General features: G+C 45.6%; 1 long non-coding RNA gene across 1 annotated transcript in view; it reads right to left on the minus strand.

Moving 5' to 3' along the window:
* LOC137626443 (uncharacterized) overlaps positions 1 to 15,676 on the minus strand; it is an 88,862-nt gene that overhangs the window by 61,017 nt on the left and 12,169 nt on the right. The window contains exon 2 of the long non-coding RNA XR_011041037.1: positions 13,513 to 13,730. This is a non-coding gene — a long non-coding RNA (uncharacterized lncRNA). The remainder of the gene's footprint in view (positions 1 to 13,512; positions 13,731 to 15,676) is intronic.

Consider the following 15,676-nt stretch of genomic DNA (forward strand, 5'->3'; position numbering starts at 1 on the left):
TCCAGATGTTGAGGCAGAGGAAGAGAAGGCTCCAAGCAAAATACCATGAGCCCACACTCATGGTCAGCATCCGGAAGCTTGTCCCGGCGCTGAAGAAGGTCGAAACCCGAGCCTACCGGAGTTGACCAGCCCTCCAATCAGCAGAGGAGGCGGAAGCCTGCACCTGAGCGGCCAAGAGGAAGGCAGGGAGAGTTTTCTGGGGAAACAAACCTGCTATGCCACGGCGGGATAGCCACACTGCATCATAAGCAGGAATACTTGCAGTCTAGGCTAAATTCGACGAGCACCCTGGAATATGGATGGAATGGAAACTGAAAGTACCCGTCCTTCCGATCCAGGGTTAAAGGAGTCCTGTCGCCTCGTTACCAGTCTGATCGATTCTGCTGGTCTACGCTGGCCGAAGTTTGTTCGACAAACTTGATCAGGGCTGAGAGGTCGACTATGGACATCCCCTCTCAGATCCTTCCTTACAAGAAAGGATCAACTGAGGGGGCCGGGGGTGAAGCCGTCGATGATCCTAAGGAAGACCTTCGCCTAAGGTATGGATCATTCTGCCCAACCGGGCAACTCTGCTGACGCTATGGCATAGAGGTTCAGAGACACTGAATTCGCTGACAGAGACGGCAGGCGCGATATCCTTGGCTACTCACAGAGATTGTGCGGGAATGGGCATCGGGAAGCTGTCATTCGGATGAGTAACCTTAAGCATCCTCCCAGCGAAAAAACCTGCAATCCTAGAGTTCGTGAACTCCTTTTAGGACTATGCCCCCCCGGGGGAGTCTCCCGTGCCATCTGTTCCTGACAAGAATGAATGAATGATTTAAAGTTTTCAGGCATCCTGACATCTAAGGTCATTGACGCCGGTAACATTTAATTTATATATACAAAAGTAAAAAATGAAATGAAATAAAAAATTAAAGAGTATTCAATTAAAATCATAAAAATTGAATGTCATAAAAGTTAAATATTTTTCAGAAGACCTGCTTCTGAAAGAAATCTAAAAATGCCACTTGCATGGTAGGACACATCATTTCCAAGAATCTTGGCAAGGATGAACCTACCACCCTCACCTCGAGCCTCAAACAAATATCTATTCCGCAAGATGTTATAATTGGGGCATTCGGTCAACAAATGCCTTACTGTTAGAGGTACTAAACAGTTGTCACAATACGGTTGCTGTTGGCCCTTCAGCAGAAACTCATGTGTCAACCGAGTGTGACCAATACGGAGACGACAAAGAGACGTCTCCCATTTTCGGGGCATCATATTATACCTCCAAGGAGATATGTCATTTGTTACTTCCCTCATTTTATTGCCATCTTGACTATCCCATTGCTGTTGCCATTTATTGCAAACCAATTTCTTGATGTCAGGTAAGAAATCATTACAGGGAATGGGATATCTTCTTGGCAGCAACCCGGATGCAGCCTCCTTAGCCAGTGAATCTGCCTTCTCATTCCCACACACACCTACATGTGCTGGAACCCAACAAAATTGAACTGTTATACCTCTCCGTCCAATAAGGAAAAGCCATTCTAAAATCTTTAAAACTAGAGGGTTATTAGAATTAAAAACTTCCATAGCTTGAAGGACACTCCTTGCATCACTAAAAATTGTAAAATTACCCTCCTTCTCCAACGCTATTTTCTCAATAGCAGCTAATATGCCATACAGTTCGGCAGTAAATATGGAAGCGGTCAGAGGAACTGCACCTCTACAATTAAAACCATTACTATGTACTCCAAATCCAACGCCAGCATCAGATTTGGAGCCATCAGTATAGATAAAAGTTGATCCTCTATGTTCTTTAACATGTTCATTAAAAAGAGACCTGGCTTCTATGTCTGACATATTCTTCTTATCTCCAATAAAATATTTACAAAAAGATATCTCTGGTAACTTCCATGGAGGCGTTGATGATACCTTGAATGGAAGTACCTTATTTCTAATTATATCCAGACTATTTAATAATCGTTTCACCCGAAAGCCATAAGGTTGAGGAGATTTTGGGTGCAACTCAAAGTATGATGCGTGTCTTACAAGGCTTGCAGTCTGAAAGGCTAGAGAGTTAGGGAGTCTTTGCAATCTAAACCAATACCGAAGAATGGAAGCCATTCGGTAAAGGTCTAGAGGTAACTCTCCAGCATCAACAAGGAGACTTGGGATAGGCGAGGTTTTAAAAGCTCCAGTAGACAATCTAATACCTGCATGATGTATCGAATCTAATATTTTTAACCGGCTTGGGGTGGCTGAAGAATATACCTCACAACCATAACTAATTTTGGAAAAAATCAAGGCCTTGTATAATTTTAAAATAGTATTGCGGTCTGCCCCCATGATGTATGGGACAATACTTTTAAGATATTCAGAGCTTCAACACATTTAGCTTTTAGCGCTTTTAGGTGAGAAACCCAGGTAAGTCTACAGTCAAATATCAAACCTAAAAATTTGGTTTCCGATACACATGGTATCCGTTGACCTTTAATGTATATATCCGGGTCTGGATGTACTCCCCGGATACGACAAAAATGGACAATGGTAGTTTTACTTGTCGAGAACTTGAATCCATTCATGTCAGCCCACTGGATAATTTTATCAATAGAGAGTTGGATTTTTCTCTCAACCATTGCCATTCTAGTGCCAGCAAATGATATTGAGAGATCATCCACAAATAATGTTGAGAGAACATCCCGGGGAATGGCTGAGGATATCCCATTAATTGCTAGTGCAAAAAGGGTTACACTCAGCACACTACCCTGAGGAACTCCTTCTTCCTGGCACTTACTCTCTGATAGAGTTTCCCCCACTCTCACTTGAAAAACTCTACGTGAAAGAAATGCCTGAATAAATAGTGGAAGCTCTCCTCTCAATCCCAATTCATGAATGGTTTTAAGAATACCATATCTCCATGTGGTATCATATGCCTTTTCAAGGTCAAAAAATACTGTAACATGGTGCTGTTTGGAAGCAAAGGCTTCACAAATAGAAGACTCAAGTCGTATCAACACATCAGTCGTTGAGTGCATTTTTCGGAATCCACATTGAATCGGTGATAAAATACCTTTCTTTTCAAGGTACCATATCAGCCTTGCATTGACCATCTTCTCCATGATTTTACATAAACAAGATGTCAATGCAATAGGACGATAGTTTGCTGCTAAAAACTTGTCTTTACCGGGTTTTAAAAAGGCTAAAATAATGGCTAGTTCCCAAACACTTGGGTAACTATGATCATGCCATATTCTATTAATAATGCTTAAAATAAATAGCTTTGTATTAAAATGTACATGTTTAATCATTGCATATGGAATTCCATCGGGTCCAGGGGCTGTATCGTTGCAATGAGCAAGTGCGGAATCAAATTCTCTTTCAGTGAAAGGAGAATTATACGACTCTTCCCTTCTTGTTGCAAAATTTAAAATTTTATTTTCTTCAGTGCTCCTATACTGGTGACCAGGGGCTCTTTCATACTTGCTGGATACATTTGAAAAATGATTAGCCAAGGCATTGCTAACTTCATTTGCTTCAGTTACATACTGGCCATCCACCTTCAACACTGGTGGTGGGTTGGGGGTGAATTTGCCAGCTATCTTTTTTACTTTCCTCCACACAGAAGATGGTGGTGTTCTACTGTTAATGGAGGAAACAAAAGACATCCATGACTGGCGCCTTGCTTCTTTCATGGAACGACGGAACTGTGCTCTACATTTCTTGTACATAATTAAATTCTCATCAGTTCGGAGTCTACGCAATCGTGTTAGAGATCTTCTTGTGGCTCTGTGGAGTACAGTTAGTTCTGAAGACCACCACGGGACTGGTCGTCGTTTGAATAACCCTGTTGTTTTGGGAATTGAATTGACTCCTGCTGTATGAAGAGTTCCATTCAGCAGGTCTATAGTATCATCGATACTTTCAAACTGTTCTGCTCTCCCTTCGATTTCACTTAGCTCAGAAAATTTAACCCAGTCTGCCTTGTCTAGATTCCAACGTGGCGATCTTTGCAAAGGTGGACCCTTGTTGGTGTTTATAATGATTGGTGCATGATCACTAGTATGCCAATCATCTAATGTCCTCCAATCAAAATCAAGAAGGCAGTTAGAGCTTGCAATTGAAAGGTCAATGCATGACAAAGTACCTGTCTGAACATGGAAGTGCGTGGGCTCTCCTGTATTAAGGAGCCCCACATCCTCATTCTCCACAATTGATGAGATAATATTGGTATAGCCCCTTGTGTTGGCCAAAACATCACCCCATAAAGGATGTCTACCATTCATATCTCCCAGTAAGAGAAAAGGTTGAGGGAGTTGTTGAATAACTTCTGCTAAATCATCATATAAAATATCATCATTTGGAGGTAAGTACAGAAAGCATATTGTATATTTTCTCCCTATATCAATTTGTACTACAACTGCCTGCAGGGTTGTACGTATAGACATGGGTATTTGGGGAACATCTCGACGAATGTATATGAGACTTCCGCCATGGCTCCCTGCTTGTTGATTATATGGTGTTCTATAGCTAACATACTCTCGAGGACTAGGAGTGTTAGAATCAAGCATACTTTCCTGTAGACATACTATTATGGGGGAATGCTCATGAATTAGGAGCTTAAGTTCTTCATATTTTGCCCTCAAACCCTGACAGTTCCATTGCAAAATGGAGGAGAAAACTATGGATTATTTCTCGAAGACGTCTTGGGTGAGGTCTTCCCATTAGCAGTTTTTAATCTAACATTATTACTTGTAGGTTTCTTCAGAGATGGTCTTGTTATGTTGGGTTTTACGTTGGAGTTTTTCTTTGTATCTTTTTTATATATTTGTTGAGGGGGATGGTGGACCTCAACTTGAATTTCTGATTTATTTAAATTGTCTTCTGGTTGATCGCCAACATCAACAGACAAAACATCATATTTATTTGATGTCATAATTCTAGTATTTCTTATGGAAGGGGGTGAGAGAGATGGAGGTCTCTCTCTTTTACGATTAATAGGTTGCAAGTTACCAGGTTTTTGTACCTTCCCCACTACAGGTGCACCTGATAACTTGGTGTCAGGTGGAATCTCCATTAAATCAGGCAAGGATATGGCCTGGGAGAGGTTAGTACTATCCTTTGTAATGGGGGACAAAGGTTTGATAGTGGTGGGCAATGTCTTTTTGTTGATACTCAATGATAAATCTTTAGGAGGAGATGTTCTTGTCTTATGCAGCACTTTATCAATAGATTGTGAATTCCTTTTTCGAGAACTACCTACAGTAGTAGGTGGGTGAGATGATTCCCGAGGAACTTTTTCTCCTGTTTTTAATGTTTTTGCATAAGTATTAGATTTATTTAATAATCTCTTGGCATGCCCCACGCTTACATGTTCAATAATTGATTTATTGAGGGCAGCCTCTTCTAACTTATAAAACTGGCAGCTCCTATCATTAGATTTATGATTAGAGTTGCAGTTTAAGCACCTTGCCTCAAGTGTACAATCCCCATGGTAAATTTTGGAGCAAGTATTACAAATTTTTTCATTATTGCAAACTTTGGAAGGATGTCCAAATTTAAAGCAATTATAACATTGCAGTGGCTTCTGCTTAAAAGGTTGAACTCTGATCCTTTCGTTTTCTATGTCTATGTGGAAAGGTACATCAGCCTCCGGGAAAGTAAGAACAATCATTGATGTTCCAGGTACTTTATGTACTTTCCACACTGATAGGGGACACATGGCCAATATCTCCTCTTCAGTAAATTCATACAGATCCCTATTAAAAACCACTCCCCTTCCATAGCTAAAGTTTAGATGGGGTTTGATGTCCAATTTTATATCATCATTTACTGTCTTCAAATTAGACAGTATAACAGACTGTGTGTATGACTTGGCCTTTATCAAGAAACTTTTCTTCCCGAATCGAGATATATCTCCAGGTGCGATCGTACCTACCTTCCTCTGAAGAAATTTGCATATCTTGAAATAATTTTCCGTACCTCCTACAGATTGAGCAAGAAGCCACATTGGTGGTTTTGGCTTTCTTTGGGATGGTATATCTGCCTCTATATCTTTATCAGCCCAGTCTGCTGGTCTGTAGACATCCAGATCTTTAGGTGCCCCATCACACAGAGCACCCTTAACACTCATATTACCTACTTTAATATCAACAATGTTACAGCTTGCATTAAATGCTTCCTCGTGACAATTAAATGATAACCAAGATTCCCAATTATCATCTTGAAGTTTCATTCTAATTTCTTTTATTGATCCGTAACACTCAAATATTGTATGTAGCACATCATAATTAGCTTCTAAAGGGATTTGGGTAACGTGCAGGACTTTCAGTTTTCCTGTGTTGCCCAAATTACCCTTTTTCGGAATGTTTAAAGAACAGTCCTTTTTAGTTCCTACGTCGTCAACAGAGTTTTCTTTAAATGAATTGCCAGAGGTCGTCAACAATGCCGGGGGCGAGTCAGCATATCCAGGGGAGGTGGGGTCATTCTCACAAGAATCCATCGGAATAAAGAAAAGAGAAGAGTGATTTTTTGAATAGTTTGATTTACCTGCTTGAGAACATTAAGGCATCACATGTTGGGAAGGAAATTTGCACTCTCCACTACCGGCACAGTGAGAGTATACTTCCCAGATGGTCCACTCCATACCCTACCCGAAGGATAGCATCAAAACAGATATAGAGGCACAGGTGTAAGCTGAACCCGCCTGTTAGGACTGAGACCAAGAAACTATGGAATCATCCTCCCCATATCTGTAATGACGGGCTTCCGGCCAGAAGCCGAGAGTCCTACCCCAAGCATTGGATCCCCTTGGATTCCGAAGACCCAACACTTGAAATAGTTCCGCCAAAAAGGTCCAAACCATCTTCGGGATGGCTGAGATCATCCTATACACTCACATATAGCTTTGAGCACAAACGCCTCCCAACCGCGACACCTTTCACATTCATCAAAGCAGGCAGCAATACCGGATGCAGAAACATCCGCCCAAGTGGCAATCACAGATGTAGAAACATCCATGCCATAAAGAGAAAAAAAAAAGATAATAAACATACATATATATGTAAAAATATACACATATACATATGGAAAATTTTACTCATAGGGTTGGGACAGCATCATGAAAGAAAGTTTATAATATTAGGAGAAGGTTGAAGCAATATAAAGAGGAAGAAAAAGATAAGAGAGAGAAATTTAGATTCGAACTGGGGGAGCAATTTCCCCAAGTTCGAGAGCCCTCTTGCCCGTCACGAAGTTTCAGCACGGGAATAAAATGCCGTGCTGAAGCTCAGTGACTTCATCAAGGCATTCTCTCATTAAGAGGGTCCTGACAGGAGGAAACTGCAATTGGACACCTTGTCCCAGTTGTCGTAGCCGATAACTTAGGCCGACGTGGTTGAAAGAAAAGGGCGCTGGAGCCCTGCAGAGTCTGGAAGAAAGCGCCTTGGAGGAGTGAAACCGGAAGTCGATTTACTCCGCACAGCAGCTGTCTAAGTCTCTGTCCTTGGGCACAGACGAAACTCTTCTCAAGGATGGAAGGGTGTCTGAGGTCGTCGACCTCCACAGATGAGACACCCGAAGGAAGCCTTCAGTCAGCGCGTCCAGATGGTACAACATCGAGCTTGTCCGCAAGTAGATACTTAACGACGAAAGGCCAAGGTGTCTGAGCTCGAGAGGAGGAAAGTACCCTTGATCTTCCTGTAGCTTCCTTGAACCAAACCTCGGGCCGTAACCGAGGAGGGAAAGAACCTGGTAAGCTCCCAGAGGAAGAGGTAAGCAGTCACCACTTGTCCGATGGAGAAATCTTGAACGGAAAGCCCCCCCGCCAAAAATCCTTCCAGGGCGGGAGAAGGAGAGAGTACTCGTGCAGGAGAGGGGACCCTCGAGACCGACCTCTTGGGAACCAACTTCGCCCTGGGGGAAGTCACCACGGAGTCCACTCCTCTCTTTCTCTTCAGCGTAGGAGAGACAGCCGCTGGTTTGTTACCCTGGCCGGCGAGTGCTGGTTTCATAACCCTCATTAACGCCCGTGCCAGCGGACCAAACCATGTCTGCTGCTCCAAGGACACAGAGTCCGAAATCCTCGCTAAGGTGAAAGGGAACGGGCGATCCTTTGGAGTGGACCCGACGGTACCTGCCTGAAAAGAAGGTGGGGAAGAATGCTGTACTGACCTGTCTTCGTCCTGCACTACCAACCTGTGCTTGGATGGAGGTGATCCCGAGTGCCGTCTAGGAGCACGCGTCCCTGCTGCTACCACCGGCTGTGGAATTCGCCGCGAACTATGGTCGCGCGAGGGCGAACGGTCGCGCGGGCGCGCGGGCGAGCGGTCGCGCGGGCGAGCGATCGCGTGGGCGCGCAGGCGAGTGGGCGTGAGGGTGGGCAGGTAAATGAACACGTGTCCGAGGCGACGAACGCAAGCGATGGCGTGACGGCGAGGGATCGTGCTGCCGCGTAGGTGAAGAAGATCGCTGGCGATAATGACCGCGTGACGATCAGCATCCGCAGTTGAGGGTCGCGCGATGGCGTGACGGCGAGGGATCGTGCTGCCGCGTAGGTGAAGAAGATCGCTGGCGATAATGACCGCGTGACGATCAGCATCCGCAGTTGAGGGTCGCGTGATGGCGATCAGCATCCGCAGTTGAGGGTCGCGCGATGGCGATCAGCATCCGCAGTTGAGGGTCGCGCGATGGCGATCAGCATCCGCAGTTGAGGGTCGCGCGATGGCGATCAGCATCCGCAGTTGAGGGTCGCGCGATTGCGATCAGCATCCTCAGGTGAGCTAGTAGCTGGCGAACCATGTTCCTTCAGAAGTGTTGGAGAACGTTGGCGTGCCAGCTGTAACACACGTGGGCGATCCGGAGATCGCTGGCGAGCTGATGATCGCTGACGAGCTGATGATCGCTGGCGAGCTGATGATCGCTGACGAGCTGATGATCGCTGACGAGCAGAAGGCTACGCGTGGAAGCCTGCGCAAAGAAGAAGAGTCCTTGACCCCGACCTGAACCGAAGTTCTAGATCGCGAGGGCGAACGTGGGCACACAGGGCACGTAACAGGAACCGCAGGGAAGATCATCTTGAAAGCGCTGACGAACAGGAGAGCGCTGATGAGCAGAAGGGCGCGCAGGGAAACCCTGACACGCAAGGGAAGAACCCCCGTGGGGGCAACCCTTTGCCCCGAAGGGAACGTTGTCCGCCGGGAGACTGATGTCCGTCGGAAGACCGCTGTCCGTCGGGCAGACCGTTGTCCGTCGGGAAGACCGTTGCCCGTCGGAAGACGAGATCACACTGCTGTCCATCTGCACCAAGGCGGAAGATCGAGAAAAAAGGAGTTGTAGGCTGCAAACAATGATCCAAAAGGGCGCCTCAAGCACCCTTATAGGGAGATAAGAGGCCCTTACGACGAGGCGGACGGAGGGCCTTACGGCGAGGGAGGCCAACAGCAACAGAAGAAACCTCCGAAGAGGAGTCTCTATGAGCGTACTCTCTCGCGAACGAAAGAGAAACACTTCGTGGAAGAGACTGGTCAGCCAGTGACCTATAAGAGGAGCTCCTGCAGTTGCCCAGCCCCTTGAGCGAAACTGCAGGTGCGACCGCTCAGCACCAAGAGCATAGTCGCACGAAAAAAAGGCAAGAACCCCCCAAAAGGGGAAAAACTCAAGCCTGGACAGGAAAAACTTCCCTCGGAAGAAAAGTTATCCGCCCAAGGAGGCAAGCCTCCTGACTGTTCTAAAATGAACTGGAGAGCTGTCCGTCGACACGGGAGTACTACCAGTAGAAGGAGACACGCCCCTGACGAAAATACAAGGGGGGAGGCAGCAACAGCCGAATCCCCAGGACTCAACCAGACAGCTCACACCGTTGCTATATTACAGAAACGAACTAGATCGGTAACTGTAAAAAATAAAACAAATAATATTAGTACACATTCATTTGCCCGGGAAGGCTCCGAAGAGGAATCCCGAGGGAAAGGAACAAGAATTACACAACAGGCACGTGCCCTCACAACCACTTACACTCGCGGAAGGAGAGCTGTAACCAAAACAGAATTATAACAATTATAATTATGTAACTATGTAATTATGTAATTTAAAAATGAATGAACACTAAAGAAAGAACGAAAACCCCGAAAGGAATCGTTCTACAAGCTGAAAAAAACAAAAAAACAACTACAATCAGATTCATAACTAATTGATACAAACGTACGACGTAGCAACCCCCCACACGGAAAGGAAGCTAGGCTACAAGGGCGTAGTAACACGTAGTAAAAGGGTGAACGACCTCAAGAGAGAGAGAGAGAGAAAGACATAAGTCAAACTCGATCGCCACCCATAAAATACGCCGTGGTGGCCTAACTGCCGAGGCCTCTACGTAGATATCGTACACTACACACACACATCTGAAAAGGAAACTTACTTATTTCTATACTCAAATATATATACAAACATGAAAACATGTTTACATATATATTGAGTAAAAGAAAAGTAAGCGATTAAGTAAAGACAAAACAGACAATGGCTGCCAAGCGAGGACCAAGACAGAGACGTCTGTCACAGTCCGAGCCAAAAGTTAAAGTGAGTATTCACGTGTGTGTGAGGGGGAGGAGGGGTAGCTAGCTACCACTCCCCTAACCCCCCGCTAACTAGCGCGGGGGTAATACACCCTCGTTAAATTCTAATGGCTCGCCATTTCAGCTACGCTAAAAGTAATAACCCTTTGTAAATAGCGTGGTTTGTATTTCGGTTACGGAACAAACTAGAATTACCATATAAATTAGTTGTTGTTGGAGAATAACAGCCAACTGGGACTGCACCGATAGTAACGAGTAACAGCGTAAATTAACCATACGCTAGTTCTATTTAATTATGAAATTAGATCGATGATTTAAAGAACGAATACCAAATGGACAAATATTTCTTTAAAATTTTACATTAAAAGTTAAAAAACTTATATAAGTGGAATTCCTCCCATTCTTTGCATAAAACAAATAAAGAGAATTTGCAAGACACACATGAAGATTACGTCACACGACTGTGACGTCATAGAGTTGCCGGAACGTATTTCCGTCATCAGGATTAAAAACTTTGCACCTAAAATATAGTGCACAAACAAAACCTCTGCATACAAACTGTGAGGATCAACCAACTCGCACAAACACGAAAATTAAGTTATCACTCATGATAAACAAAGTAAATAATAATAATAATAAAACACGATTGCCAAAACCCTAAATCAGTGTACTTCACCAAACGAAGTCCAAAAAAAGCGAAGAAGGGAAAATGATTCGAAAAACTCTCAATGGTGGACCGACGATGTTTTCGATCCAGCCGGCAGAGATGAACTGAAGTCTTGGACACGGGAATGATTCCTTGGACCACCCTGTGACGGGTGTTACCACCTACCTCCTAACCACCACAAGGCGGTTGCCTCGTTTTGAAAAATTCTGCCGATTTAGAGATATCAGCTATATATATATAACTGCCAGGTAAGTACTATTCATAAAAATTTAGATTCGAACTGGGGGAGCAATTTCCCCAAGTTCGAGAGCCCTCTTGCCCGTCACCAAGTTTCAGCACAGGAATGAAATGCCGTGCTGAAGCTCAATGACTTCATCAAGGCATTCTCTCATTATGAGGGAGATCTGGTGAGCGTGCGCGGGAGTGTGTTGGAGCAGGGGTGAGTGCTAGCGCATAGGAGAGAACTGTAGCGCGCGCAGGCGAGTGATGTCGCGTAGGAGAGTGCTAGCGCGCAGGAGATCGTTAGCGTGTAGGAAGAGTACTGGCGCGCAGGAGATCGCTGGCGTACAGGCTGTAGCTGTCGTATAGGAGAGCGTTGGCAAGCAGAAGACCAAAGTTGCATGTGTGAGCACTCAAGTTTCGGTAAGCTCTGTTGCGCCAGTGATCATTAGCGCACTGGAAGACGCTGAGGGCGAGCAGGTGTGGGTGCGCGCCGAAGCGTTGTAGAGCGCTGACGGGTTGGAGAGCATGGGCACTCTGTAAGGTGAGCGCTGGTGCACTGCAGGGAGCTGAAGAGCGTTGGTGCGCAGCTGCACACTTAGGTTGGGCCTCAGGAGGCTGTACCGGGAACAGGAACGGTGATGGTAGGTCGGCAGGTCTGCTAGTAGGTAGCACAGGAACAGGGATGAGCCCTTGGAAGGGCGAATATCCATAGACGAAGATCGCGAACGATCTACAGAAGGGTCCAGGACCAAAGTCGAGGACTAGCAGCAGCGTTGTCGGGAGAAGGTTCAGGAACAGGCAAAGGTCAAGGGCCAAGAGACGACTGAAGCGGAGACTACTCTGCGGGAGACGGCTGCGATGACGAGGCTGAAGTGCCGAAGAGGCGCCTTTTCACCGATGGTGAAGGACGACCTCTAAGGCAAAGCGGCGTGCGAGCTCTGCAACAGAGACGCCCTCTAAGGGCCGTTGGATCAGCAAGCTGACCATGAGCAGCAGCAGTCCTCTGAAGAAGAGTCTCTATGAGTGAACTCCCCAGAGGGGGAGAAACACTCGCAGGAGATAGACGTAGGACTAAGTTTCCCCCTCGAAGGATGATCAGGACCGGGGGAAACTAAGTCGGCAGTAACAGCTGGACAGTCTGGAGGGGGAGGGGTGTCAGCAGACACTACAGAAGACACCTCTGACACCAAGAAGTCAACGAGCGCAAGAGGGTCTACCTCCAAAGTCGACGACGAAGGCTGCACACTTGCACCCCGGAGGATGAGCTGCAGCAAGGAGTCACTGGAGGGCGAACCCGGAAGCCCCAAGGACGACTATACCTGTAACACAGAAGACATAGAAAAGGCCTCACCTGGGGAGAGAGGTGGGGCAGCTTCACTAGGGGAAGCAACACCATCTCTCGAGGACCGGGGTTGGCCGAAATTAAAAGTGTCTACACTACTATTCGACGGTCTCTCGGAAGAGACCGAACGAGTAGGAGCTTCGGAGGAAGGTTGGGAGACGGAAGAAGAGGCTTTGGGTTTTCCCCCTTCGAATATTACGCTTAGACGACGACTTCTGCCGTTGCCCAAACCTCTCCCACTGGAAGGCAGACCCCTCCCAACACTCGCTACACTGGTTGTTACTATTACACTGTTGACCTCTGCAGACGGACAAAGGGTGTGGTGATCGGTCTCCACCGCCGACATATAGGTTCCGCAGGGCCGTCCATTGAGTCCAGGGCAGGTGCGCATGTTCGCAGAAGTCAATACATACACACACTAACACAAAGAAAAAGCAAAAGAATTAATGGCAGTCCAAATAACGGCGAAGGATGAGGAACGGTAACGACCGTACACCATCCGAGCCAAAAGCAAAGTGAGCTAAATCACCAGTGTGTGAGTGGGAGCGGTAGCAAGCTTACCCCCACTAACTTGCGGTATGGGTAGTTAACCCTCGCTAAATTTTAATGGCTCGTCATATCATATATGCAGAAAGTAATACCCCTAAATAAATAGCGTAAGTTTGTATTCCCGTTACGGAACAAATAACGAAAACATTCAAGTTTCAAACGCAGGAAATACTCACTCGGCTAACTTTTTTCCGAGCATTCCCCTCCGTCAATTCAAAATGCGCATGTCAAAGTATTCCATGCATAGCACAGCTCCACCGGTGGGATTGTCTACGACTGTGTGTGGAGTCCTGAACTTCACTATCCCATCACATTTATCGCCTTCAGACTTTCAAACTCGCCAACGAACATCGCCTGACGAGAATCACTTAAACAATCCAAGTTACTGTGATATCTGAAAAAAGGATAAATAAAATTAAAAACTGCTGGTAATAGAAACATCACTTTGTTAATCATACCTATAAACTGAAAGTGTGAAAATCCAGTATCCAATCCCCAGGATAATGTCAAATGACCAGAATCTATACCACAAGCCATACAGTACATGCAATGCCTATAAATAATGAGATCAGTTTTCCCAAAGATCCACTAATATAATCTAGCCATACATGTAATAAGATAAATTGCCATAAATAACATCTAGAAAAGTTTAAATTATTGGATGTATAACAGTTTCATTTTTAAATCTTCAGTTATCCAAGGTCATGATATAAATGGGTACAGTTCCATTTCCAAGGTTTTAATCTTTTCTTGAATTATTCTTTTATCCAACTACCATTATCACTAGCTAAGCTACAGTTGGAAAAGCAGGATGCAATAAGCACTATGAGGGCTGCAACAGGGAAAATGGCCCAGTGAGGAAAGGAAATAAGTTTACAGATAGAATAGTGTCTGAGTGTACCCTCAAACAAGAACACTCTACCCAAAGACATTTTTTAACCATGGTACAGAGGCTATGGCACTGTCCAAAACTAGAGAACAATGGTTTCATTCTGGAGTGTCCTCCTAGAAGAGCTGCTTACCATACATAAAGAGTTTCTTTTACCCTTACCAAGAGGAAAGTAGTCACTGAACAAAGACAGTGCAGTAGTTAACCCCTTGAACAAAGAAGAATTGTTTAGTAATGTCAGTGTTGCCCGGTGTATGAGGACAGAGGAGAATGTGTAAGGAACATGCCAGACTATTCGGTATACTGTAAGGGCTGTTTTAAGAGCTTCAAATGACTGTCTAGAAAATGGGATGAATATGACAAATTCGAAGATAATTTGTATTTTTCCTAACCATACAAACCTTAGCTATTTACAAAGGGTATTACTTTTAGCGTAGCTGAAATGGCGAGCCATTAGAATTTAACGAGGGTGTATTACCCCCGCGCTAGTTAGCGGGGGGGGGGGGGTAGGGGAGTGGTAGCTAGCTACCCCTCCTCCCCCTCACACACAGGTGAATACTCACTTTCACTTAGAGGTAGGACTTGTCTTGGGGGACAGGGCTGGCGGGCAAATATGTGTAAATAGCTAAGGTTTGTATAGTTAGGAAAAATACAAATTATCTTCGAATTTGTCATTTGTTCCGTAACCGAAATACAAACCACGCTATTTACAAAGGGTGACTTATCCCTTAGGAAGGGTGGAAAGTCCCCAGCCATACTGGCTTTGGCTTTATCCGGGGACTCAGAATCCGAGTGAGTCGCACTCGAGAAAAGGAGTCCCTGCACCTCACAAGTTCCTTGCTCCGCAAGGAACCATGTGGCCTACGTAAGCTTGTGTGTGAAGGAAGAAGTGTGACTCGTCCTAGGCAGTTGACCTGGAGTTCCAGAAGGAACTCTGGGTTAGGACGTTCCCAATACCACCTCGTCAGGGTATGGGGGACGCGACAGTATTGACTCAATACTCGGAACACAAGGAAGCATGGTTTACCTGCAGAGGTTCGAGGTGAACTATGCAGAGACCAGGATGCTGCTTCCCCGTAGAGGGGATGATGAAGAAAGAAGTAAGGGCCAGACATACTTCTTTCGTTCATGCAGACTAAAACCTGATAACAATGCCCTCAACCTTCTGCTACCTGTCCAAAAGGGAGCCTGAGGTTAGACCAGCTGTTGTGTAGCCACCACAGAGCGATAGAAAACGTATCGAGACTCCTGTGGGTCACGCCCTGCAGGAAGCGGGCTGCGAAGGTCATCAGACGCTTCCAGACTCCAGCTTGTAGCACCTGCGTCACAGAGTAGTATTACTCGAAGGCGAGGGACGTTGCGATGTATCCAACATCGTGCTGTAGGGCGACGTGACGGGGGAGGGTCTGAAGACAGGACGAGATGAATGTCCTTGAGTCCGGGCTGAAGAG

The sequence above is a fragment of the Palaemon carinicauda genome, chromosome 34 (assembly GCF_036898095.1).
Source record: "Palaemon carinicauda isolate YSFRI2023 chromosome 34, ASM3689809v2, whole genome shotgun sequence".
In the NCBI taxonomy this organism is placed as follows: domain Eukaryota; kingdom Metazoa; phylum Arthropoda; class Malacostraca; order Decapoda; family Palaemonidae; genus Palaemon; species Palaemon carinicauda.